Genomic DNA, 10,861 nt, shown 5'->3' on the forward strand with positions numbered 1-10,861 from the left:
GCTGTCTGGTAATCCTTTCCTGTATTTGGGCCAGGACCAGGGATGTGCGGGGAGGATTCAGGTGGCTTTATGCTGCTTCTGTGCTTCTCCTACTGTGAGGCAGTGCAGCCTTTGGGCTGCTCTAGCTTGCGCTCTGCTCCCCATGGACCCTGGAGAACAGGCACAGGGCAGCGGGCCCCAGCCGTGCTCCCAATCCACCCTCTGTACTGAGGGCTGGGAGCAAGACCAATGCAGAGGCCTTATGCTAGCTCCACCCCAGCCAAGGCACCACCCAGGGAGCTGTTTTCACCCATTTATGCTGCTAAAGTGGCATAAACAAGGCCTAGCACAATAGACTCAAGGCCTGGGCAGTGAATGGTGCAGCAGAAACAATCACAGGGGTGGCTGGTCTTGGTATTTTTCCTGGAGAGGGGTGTGACGAAGTGGGAATTTTGGTAATACTGTATATTTATGAGTCCTGTGTGTGCCTCAGTTTCCCGCTGTGCATTGCCAGGCACAGAGTGTAAAGGGTTAAAAAGCTGTCCTTGGGGCACAGCAGGGGACAAGAGGTGATGTGTCCTGGATAGTCTGTGTCATTAAGGACAGGGCGGAAACTAACTCATATCACTGGAGAGACAACGGGAACACCTCCCACCAGGCCCTTCACACCTAGCAACTACCACCCAAGAGGAAGGAAATTCCCCCCCACCTCCCTGCAGGGAAGCAGGGCAAGGACCCCAGCTAGAGAACAGAGGGGAAAGGTGTCCCTGTGAATACTCCCTGAGAGCCTGGAGCCTGGAAGGGGCCCAGTACAAGGCTCCCACAGGCATCTGGCTGGGCTGGATTTGCTGCAGTGAGAAAGACCGGGAACACTAATGCCGAAGGCCCAGTTTCAGTCTGAAGGCCACAGGCCTGTTGCGGTAGGTCCTGGGGGCCTGGCCCACTAACGGGGTCACTCTCAAGGGATTGGTTACAGGCTGGGACATAGCCTGGACCTTGGGACTCCGGGACAAAGAGGTTTAAAATGCCTTTGGCGTCACGCCTGGGCATGAATTTGGATCACTCCCGCAGCAGCATTCTCCGCCGTTTCAAATGCCCCGCGAGTAACATTCAAGCACTCCCTGTTGCTCCTTTTGACGTCTGCTACCCAGACAGCATTGGGCCTCCACCGGCCCCATTAGCAGAGCTGTGCTGAATGCAAACCAACCAAGAGCTCGCTTAGACACTCGGAGTTCTGCCTCTCTCTAGTGGCCTTGAGTGCGGAGTGTGACATTAAACAGCCGACGCAGGAGCGGCATGAACAAATCAAGCCAGGAAGACGTGTTTAACCATCCCGCTTATACCTGGCACTTGCATCTTCTTTTTAGTAGCGAGGTTCTTGTCTTTAACCAAGGCCGAGTTGTCCAAAGCACGAAGATCATTTAGCTTGTCAATTCTTTGGGGGAAGGGACTGTCTTTTTGTTCGGAGTCAGCACAGCGCCTAGCTGGCCCTGAGTGGAATTCCAGGGTGTTACCGTAACACACGTAATATATAACTAGAGATATCAGAGCTGGGAAACCCCAGTTAAGTCCCAGTTAGTCCTTCCTCTAGTCTCCCGGCCCTTGAACTTCCCCTGGTAATGTGGCTTCCCTAATTCCTCTTCTGCTGCTCGGAAATGCTGCTCCCTGAGGTTCAGCCTAAATTTCCCTTTGCTGAAGGACTCCAGGCATCTGAAGAAGTGGGTTTTTTACCCACGAAAGCTTATGCCCAAATAAATCCGTTCGTCTTTAAGGTGCTACCGGACTCCTCGTTGCCTTTGCTGAAGGGAAGCCACTCTCTGCAAGGCACTTGGCATGACGCACTAGGGCCACTAGATGCCACTCTTGACACATTTTGCAGAGACTTTTACAGGCTTGGCTACTGAGGGTTGCACTGCACCAGGGTCAGCAGCATACATCTTCGCCAGGCATTCTGGGCAAGTGCAGCTACCCAAGTGGCAGATTCCCCAGTGCAGGAGATTGCTGACTGTGGAGGACAATGCTAGTTCTGCTGTGAACTTTAAATCCAGGCTTCTGGCCAGCCAAGCAGCAATAAGACCTCTCCCAGAAGACACGTGCTCTCAAAGTCACCTCCAAGAACAGGGCTGGTGGGAAGATCCAAGCAGAAGGCTTTGAACAGGGAAGCAAGTCAGACTGACTCTTGGCTGGGTTTCTTTTTCAGCAGAAGCTTTATTGGGCCAGGCCAGGCTGATGGGAAGGAGATTAGCGTTCTCACCTTGCTATAAGCATGATGCTGCTTCACCCCACGAAGTGCTTCCCCATGGACTTGCCTGAGTGAGTTTCATTCATTCATTAGTGCCAATCCATGACTGACACCTCCATCCAATCTGTAGTTACTCAAGGCCTCTTTAGCAACCACAGAGCTGGGCAGAGTCGCTGATTTCAGGGGGAGAGGCAATCACACAGTTTTTCCGTTGGCCTTCAGCTCTCACACCACCTTCAAAGGGCCCACACGCTGTCATCTCCTCCTCCAGATCTCATCAGGAAATACCTGCTCACACAGCATGAAGAAAATCAGTGGAACTCCCTGCTGCAGGAGATCAGGACATTAGATATGGTGGCTGGGTTTGAAAAGGAGGTGAACAATTTTATGACCGATGCAGGCTACGCTGAGGGAATCGACTCTCACGTTCCAGGGCAAGAGCTGATTGCCATGAGAGTCCGGCAGGAATTTCTGCCTCCTGCACAGAATGACGCAATAGGCCAGGTGCATTTGGGGAATCTTTTTTAACCTTCAGCCGGGGCCCAATTCATCATTTGTGCTGGCTTTTATACCAGTGCAAAGTGGGTACAAAACTCCCGGTCACTTTGCAATGCTGTAATGAATGCACAAGGTATAGGGCAGCAGAAAATTCTGGCGCAGCTATCAACCACCAGCATTAGGAGTGACGGGCATGATCCTTCCTTCGTCTGTGTGCACGGGACCATGCTCTGATGCCTTTTAGAGGTAGCGGGCTTAGCTTAATGGGCCGTCCCTCTAGTAGGTTCAAATTCTAGCTGAGTTAGCCTGTTGTGGTAGCTAAACGTGAATTCCATGCAGCAGGCGGGGTGAGGGTTTCTCAAAGAAAATTTTAAAAATCCAGGCTCTGCATGGTCCCCTAGCCCTTCTTCTCTAATCCATGGCCAAAATTTCACCCCCGCAAACCCCATTTTTATGCACAGGGCTGTTGGAACATTTCACCAGAATTTCCAAATTCCGTATTTCAATTTAAAAAAAGAAAAAAATAGGGAAAAAAAGCTGACACGTTTTCACAAATTCTCCCTCCACCTTCATTTTGCAACTGACTCTAGAGCTGGGTCAAGATTTGGACAGAAGTTTGACAACAACAACAAAATGCCCCCCAAATTAATTTTCCCCCATTCTACCTGACTGCTTCACTTCACCCCAGACATGGCTGCATTTCTGTGGCACTGTACAGAAAGCAAAGCAGCTTGGGATTATAACAATAGGCCCTGAGCCTGCAAACACACACACGCTTTACTACTGTGAGCAGGCCTGTTGAACTCAACAGTATGTTAATAAGAAGACCTAGCTCTTATGTGGTGCTGTCTTCAGTAGATCTCAAAGCACTTTACAAAGGAGGTCAGTATCATTATCTCGATTGTACAGATGGGGAAACTGAGGCACAGAGAGGAGCAATGACTTGCCCAGGGTCAGCCAGCAGCCCAGTGAGCAAGCCAGGTCTCCTGAGTCCTAAAACAGGGCACTAGCCACTACGACACACTGCTTCCCTACAGTAGAGTATCGTTAAAGAAGTACAGACATCCCTAGTGTGAATGCAGCCATATCGGTATAAAGAGGCTTTTTACTAGTATAGTGATTCCGGTATAAGCTGTACTGTTATAAGGCACTGTTATACTCATGGCTCTGAGTCCACTCTTGCAACAAATAGTTTTACCATAAATCAGACCCCTTAACTGATAGATTGTACAAAATGTGTGTCTAGAACAGGCCTTAGTGCAGTGGTTCCCAAACTGGGGTTCATGAAATGTTACAGGGGGTGCTCGGGAAAAAATTCCCTAATGGGGGACAGAGCTGTCCCTAGTGACCCCGGGCAGCCCGGGGCCAGCAGCCCAGAGCCCCTGGACTTCCAAGAGCTAAGCAGATCAAAGCAAGCATATCTATCACACCGAGGAGATTTAAACTTCAAGACTCCTTATAAGAAATGGAAAGGGAGGTGGATATTTTTTGCTGTTTTTAAAATTAAATAAGCAGCTAGTATTGTTTTTTAAATTATCATGAGAAACAAGTTTAAGCTTTGTTGTAACGTGCGTTGTTTGCCTGGACTGCTCAAGACCTGAATGCTTGTGTAGGAGGAACTCTTTGAGTTGGCTTCTTAAATACCTTCCTGCTGTTTCACATCTGATACTCCTGGATGAAACATAGGAGCCTTGTCTTATAACAGGCTTCTTCAAAGTGATACAAGCTACGAAAGTGAGATCTTGGAAGAGTGTGGCCATTTTCATAATGTAATAAAAAATAATCATTAATAATAAATAGTGTGTAATAAGCGTGTCATAAAAACAAATGTTATATTTCCAAGATCACTGCTTTTATAATTTATACTCAGATAAAGGAGAAAATCCCTGGAAATATTCATTTTTAGGAGGGGGTTCGCGAGACTTGACATTTTAGTGAAAGGCATTCACAGGTCGTTAAAGTTTGGGAAGCACTGCCTTAGTGGAAAAGAGAATTCAGCCTAATTATGAACAGGGACGGCTTCAAATGCACTCAGGGGTCAAGGTATTTGTAAAATACACCCCAAAGGATGGACTCATGACCCTACTTGAAAGCAAATCAACCGAGCATGGAGCTTTTCAATAAAGGACATTTACTTTGTGGGTAACATATCAACACAAACAGGTACAGGCTGAGGTATCCGAGAAAAAACTTTGGTATAAAATGTACGTCTTTAAAATGTTTACAGGCAAAGAGACTTTGGTTAGTTAGCACAGTCAACAAAGAAAGAAGAAACATTCAAGTGAATATATAGCAATGCACTGCTTTTCACACATGGTCACAGCACGCTACCAACGGGAAAGGAAGGAAAGGGCTGGTCGAGTTTGGCGTCACGTATTATTTGTGAGAGGCTCCCGGTGGGGTCATTGCTTGGTTGGGTGTTTTGTGAATCGATGCTGGTAGGCCAAAAAGAGAAAAAGGAATTCAACGACAGAATTCAGATTTAGGTTTGGGGACAGTGGCCGTGTGTTGCAGTGGGATGACGCCGGGCCCAGTTCTGGACAGCGATCAAAAGGAACAGACGCCCCCCAGCAGCAGCGGCACGGATCCAGGAGGCTCCTTAGCAGGACGGCTATGCTCATTCAGGGGGCTAGTCCCATTCCCACCCACCTTAAGGCCCCCCCGTATGTTACCAGTGTGGCACAAAGAGGCCTGCGTGTAACTGAGAATCAGACCCACCGTTCTGTACGAATCCGTGCAGCCGGCCACAGCCAGAATGTGGCATCGGGGGAAGGAAGGAAGGGGCGTCGCAGCAGTTGTTTGCATTGTGCACAGATAGGAACGGATGCTCAGAGCTCCTACTATATTCTTCCCAATTCCCCACTGTGGAGAAGAGGCCAGGCTGGGCTGCAATGAATATAAAGGGGATTCTTGACTGAGGCTGCTGGATCCGGCCAGACCCCGTGGTTCTCTCTGGCTGGCTTCTGCCAGTTCTGCAGCAGAGATGTGCCGGGGCTGGCTGACAGAGGCACCTCTCAGAGCTGGACTGCAGTAGTGGGTGAGAATCTTACCAATACCCGATTCACAAGAGGGCACAGAGAGCTTCCAAAGCCTTTCTCCTTTATCCCCATACTGCCACCAGCAGAGTCCTGTGAAGGGGAAACGATTCCCCTGACCAAGACCAAGAGGCAGGGCATAAAGGTAAAATCAGCAGGTCCCGGGATGATGGTATCTAACATCACAAGTTTAGGGACGGATGGGTTCAGAATCCCAGTTTTGTGCCCTGGGGTGTGTGTGTGTGTGTGTGAATTGTCCAGGTCTTTTCTTTGGCTCTTTGATGTTGCCAATTCCAGTGTGAAACTGGAGGTTAAAAGAGGTGCCCTTTAGCCTCCCAAGTGGCAGACAAGGCCGCTGCTTGAGAGACACCAGTGCAGAGTGGGCGAGGTTCGTGTCCTTAGAATCACCAGCATTTCCCAGCAACTGGGATTACTGGAGAGAGACTGGAATTTCCAGTGGAGTTTCCAGCTCGCACTGCCATTCAATGAGATGCCCCAAAGCTCCTTTGAGAGTCCCAGCCAGAGAGTCAAAGGGCCAGAGGGAAATCGGGGTGCTAAAGAGAGCGGGAACCTGGACCCAAACAGCTCTGATCCTTGGGGATCCCCGTCTTGACCTTCCCGGCTTGTGGTGAAGTAGCTCGAGCAGAATAAGGCCCTGCCTGAAACTCAGTCAAAGTCCCTGAGCAGAACCATTTCAAAGCGCTGGATTGTTTCCTGCTCCCAGGGGATTGTCTGTGTTGGCGGCCGGCTGCTGTCTCACCTGGTTCCACATGGAAGCACCCTCAAAGGGCTTGTGTAACCCAAGCCAACCGGAGCTCCCTGCCCCGCCCCAGAGGCCAGACCGTGTATAGAGTTTCAGCAGCCTGCTGGTCTCTCTGAGCCAATGGATCTGGGGCGAATCCTGGCCCCACGGAAGTCACTGGCAAAACTCCCATTGATTTCACCGCTCATTCTCTAATTCAGGCAGGGGCAGCTCAGGCTTTTAGATCCAGCAGTTCTGCATTCGCTCGTGACCCACCGAGGGACACCAGTGGGCTAGGAAGGCTCCTGAGAAATCTCCCAAAGGGGCCTGGATTTCATTCAGAGGCAGGGCAGAGGGTTTGGGTCTGTCCCAGGACTCTGGGATGCTGATCCGGCCCCAGCTGTCTGAGGTGTGCTCCTTGCTCTTAAGGGAATGTTGAGAGGCTGGCCCCAGGGGAGTCAGTTATTTCCTAGGTTGCAATTGCAAATCTCCCCCCCCCAGATCTAGGAACCAGAAGGAGTTAGCAAAGATCCTAGGTGCTCGTGCAGCCAGGGAAACGTGCGCTGGCTGGAATTACACGGAGGCATGCTATGCAATGGAGACAGCGGAGCCGCCCAGAGCAGGGTTTTTAGCTGGCAGAGGTTTTGTTACCAGGGCTGATTCCCAATTCGAAGTGAACCCAGTTTGATTCTCAGAGCCCAGGAGGAGTTTGCAGCACTGACAGCTTGTGGGGAAACACCTTTGCCCCGAGGACGTTCCTTGCTCAGTTAAAGGTGCGGGGAGGGGGAAACTAGCAGAAAAAATAATCTTTGGATCTTTTTGCAAAGCCTTGTAAACCAATCCGGAGCCATGATAAATACAGATCCGGCTCCACCATCCTGCTTTTACAGAGAGTCACTCCTTAGCAGAACAGCACCGGTCTGTCCCACTGTTACAGGTGTCTCACTAAAGTGCATTATATTGGTAACATCCAGAGAGCAGGGGACCGTGGGGAATGTCACAGAGTCGTCGTCTCGGTTAGGACAGATGACGCATGTAGCTCACGTCACCAGCTCTGTAGGGAGGGAGGCAGCTCCTGGCCCACGCAGGGTGACAGTCCGACACCACAGAGCACTTCAAGAGACAAGCCATGCAAAAAATCTCTCTCTCTAAATATAGCTATCGACACACGCACGCAGGCCCACCTAGGCGCCCACACGGAGACTCCTTGCAAAATCTTTGGTATCTTTGGTGCAAGAGACAAAGTGAGGTAGAAATTTGCCGCGGTTTGACAAAACAATAGAGTCGCACGAGACATATGGGGACAAATTCGGGTGAGGAGCGGCTGGGCAGGCAGCAGGATGCGGACACCTGGGCTGTCTCGCGGTGGGGACGGCTTTCAGACAGCAAAGGGGAGATGGAGCCAGCTAAGTCTCGGCCGGGTCTGATGCGTTCATGCAGAATCCGGGGCAGGGTTTTCTAGGTCAGATCCTTCCTTACGTGTAACTGACTCCAGGAGTTGGGGGTGGATTTCCCAGGGCCCTGGTGTAGCAGATGGATGGGGCAGAGCCAGCTGGGGAAACGAGCGTCGCTCCAAAGAAGCAGAGGCTCTGGCCTGTACTATTTATCCGAACGAGTGCGCACTGCGTGGGGAGCGCTGAGGCCTTTCAGCCCATCCACGTGGTTATTGATTTGCGACTGTGGTCGTCCCAGCTTGGGATCAGCCCCGCTCCACAGGAACGGAAGCCTGGCAGCGCCGCACGGGAGGGGTTAGTGGAGATCATTAAGGACAGGCTGCCTCTTGCTCGCTCCTTTCCACCCAGAAGCTTCAACCGTTTGACAAACCGCTCGGATCTGAGCATCACGGGGCAACCGCAGGTGCGATTTTGAAACCAGTTCACTTACACTGGTGCACCTTCGCGTGTGGACGCTCTTGCCTGGCTTTAAGCCTGACCTGCAGCGGGTTTAGTTTGGCCTGATGTGCCAGCTAAACCAGGTTGAACTGGATAGAATGTGTCCACACGGCGGGTGTGTGTGTGTGAACACACAAGCCCTGAATTCCATCCGCGTTGTGTAGAAGCAGGTGGCATGCCTGCCAAGCAAAGATCTTGGGTGCGGGGGTAGCCGAGGGAAATTGGCCCAGGTTGCAACCCCCTCCTGCAGCCATGCCACCCTGTGGAAAACGGGGCTCCCACCCGTTGGAGGGACCCTGGCAGCTGATCGGCCACAGTGACTCAGGCGCCAGCCGCGTCTTACAACAGCACAACGTGTCCGCCACCAACATAGCGACGCTGGTGCAGAACCATCGCAGGTGAAAGCCGCCCCCAGCGAATTTGGGGATGAACGTCAGCAGTGCCAGGATTTCAGTCCTGCCCCGGGCACGTGCTCTCGACTCCCAGCAAAGGGATCCCGTTCGCCTTAGAAATGGTCTCAGGGCATCACCTCGCCCTGCCACCTGCACAGATACCGCGGCGATGGGCACTTTACGAAGCCTTACTCGGACTCTTATTCTATTCGTTGCTGTATCCCGCTTCCCCTTGAGCGCCGCCGATAGAAAACCAGAGGCTCATGGGTCAGAAGCTTCCTACCTAATCAAGCCCCAGCTGAGAGCCCGGGATGGCCACCTCCAATATTCTTATCCAATCTGCATTCTGGGGCCCAGGTGTGATGAGTTTGCTGGGCCCCAGCCCTGTTCCCACCAGGGTCCCCAGCTCCTTTCATTGCCCACCTCATGGGCCAGCCTGGTAGAGAGCCAAAAGATCGGAGGTGGGGGACCACTGGAGACCAAACTCCCCTCTCCTTGCTCTGAGTGGATCCCATCAGGAAGCACCCGGCAGGGTGGTGTGGGGCCAGCTTCCCTGCCCATGCTGTGGGCACAGCCTCCTCCTTAGCCAGGAAGCCGACGGGGAGCTCAGCTGTGCAGCCCGTTGGGACGCTGGTTGCTAAAAGCTCAGCTCTGATCCCCACCTTTCATCCGCCCTCCAAGCTGCCCGGGTCTCCCTGCCAGGGCCGGCTCCAGGCACCAGCCCACCAAGCTTGTGCTTGGGGCGGCACCTGGAGGGGGGCGGCGCGGCGCTCCGGCCGCCGGGGAGAGCGGGGCCACGGCCGGGCTCGCCGCCCTCCTCCCAAGGCTCCGGCCGCCCTCCCCCCCCCCCCCCCCCGGGCGGCAAAAAAGCCAGAGCCGGCCCTTCGCTCCCCCTCTGCCCTCTGGGGAAGCTGCTCCCGGCTGAGCCGGAGCCCGGCTCAGTCCCTCTCATCCTTAGAGGGGAGAAAGGTCAGGGGCTGCTTCAAAGCCCTCCCCAGCCCTTTGAGTCGCCGCCTCTCCAAACGCAGCCCTGGCAGACAGGGCCTGAGGTCTGGGGGCCGTGTGGGGTGCTGGGTGGGGGGGACAGTTCCATAGAGGGCAGCAAAATCCCACTGCGTCATGCCGAGCTGCTGCATCCGGCGAAGGCTACGCTGGGTCCTGCCCGGCCTGGCTGCGGCTTAGCTCCCCCCCGGGGTGTCTGTCATGCACAGACAGGCGGGGGGCAAATTAAAAGAAAAAGCGTTGCCACCTCCCCGAAGCAGGGGAGCCGCTCCGGCCCCCAGCGAGGCGCCGCTCCGGCCCCCAGCGAGGCGCCGCTCCGGCCCCCAGCGAGGCGCCGCTCCGGCCCCCAGCGAGGCGCAGGGGGAATTTGGCTGGCGACTCCAGTGGGGGCAGGGTGGGGACGCTGGGAGGCGAACCAAGGAGGATTTTGAAAGCACCAGGCCCTAGCTATGAAGTCGAGCTCCAGACCTGAACCCTCCCAAGGCTCCCAGGGGGGTTGGAGCCGGTTTTCTGGTCTGTCCCAACTGCAGCGTGACGCTCCCTTGCTTAGGCCTCAGCCCAGGCGCTAGCAGGGCAGGGAGGAGGGGGTGTCGTTAGCGGCTCCCCCTCTTTGGAACCTCACTCCGGGCCCAGTCCTCTAAGTGCCCCACAAACCCAGAGCCCCCCTTGACTTCCAGGGGTGCTACGGCCCCATTCCTTGGAGGCTCTGCGCCTGGGGAGCTTTCAGGATGGGTTTGGTTCATCTACATGCCCAGGCCTCTCCAACACACCAGTCCCCTCTAGGCCTGGCCCCTCCACCACGCAGAGATTGCCCATGGCTCTTATGGGCCCAGAAAACCCCCCTGGGCCCACACCCCACAGAGGCATCCATGGAAGGGGCACAAGACAGAAGACCCCGTTGATTTTTCCAAGCATCCTGGTTGTGGGGAGGAGGGGTCAAGCCCCTCCCCCTCCCCCCCGGCTGCAGTGCATAGTGAGCAGGAGACCCCCCCACTGTTCTGATTCAGTCGTGCACCGTGAGTGCATCAGCACAATGAGTGTTTCACGCTCACTTTGCACGGGTGGAAGTGACAGCAGAA

This window comes from Emys orbicularis, chromosome 20 (genome assembly GCF_028017835.1).
Source record: "Emys orbicularis isolate rEmyOrb1 chromosome 20, rEmyOrb1.hap1, whole genome shotgun sequence".
NCBI classification, from domain to species: Eukaryota; Metazoa; Chordata; order Testudines; family Emydidae; genus Emys; species Emys orbicularis.